Below are 750 nucleotides of genomic sequence, written 5' to 3'. Positions count from 1 at the left end.
AGGGCATGTTAAATTTATAAATTAAAATTTTTTTTATTAAAAATATAAAAAATTTAAAATTTTAATGTATTTATTTTGTATTTATTAAATAAAAAATATTTAAAATTTTTTACTAATAATAAATTTATCATATATCTTTAGGATACATGTTAGCTAAACCCGTATAATCACTATTTCATTTTTTGTTGGGCTTGCATTATTTTATGGTTTAATTAACAAGAGTAATTAATAAGGTAGGCCCAAATATAATGTGGGCTTCAAGTTTTTGGCGGGTTGGGCTTGTTGATCTAACCTTTTTAAATGGAAGTTATTTACAAGGAAGGAAGACCTCGGCCCAAAATAGATACAAGGAAAAAAAAATGTTCATATTTAGATATTGCTTTGCTTCCCTGACCCAAAAAAAAAAAAAGATATTGCTTTGCTTCCAACCATAGATATAGTTATTGTAATAGATAATCATCATTCCTTTTAACCAATGATATAAATTTTAGTTTTTGATTGACAATGATAAAAAGACATATCTCTTATTAATTTGTGAATGCTCAATTTTTTTCTCTCTCTCTTTTTTATGGAAACCTATTAATTCAAGGAAATTTGGAAATGAACTAATTTACCTCTTAGAGGTCATTTAGGTTTTTCTTTTTTCATTTTCCAAACTCTATTAATGATGGTTTTGATCCCACAATGCTCAATACGTATCTTGTGCTTCAATATATAAAACATATAAATGTTTTGATCTTCCATCCCCTC

Source organism: Arachis duranensis, chromosome 2 (genome assembly GCF_000817695.3).
Source record: "Arachis duranensis cultivar V14167 chromosome 2, aradu.V14167.gnm2.J7QH, whole genome shotgun sequence".
Classification (NCBI taxonomy): Eukaryota; Viridiplantae; Streptophyta; class Magnoliopsida; order Fabales; family Fabaceae; genus Arachis; species Arachis duranensis.
Note: the sequence above shows the minus strand (reverse complement) of the source record.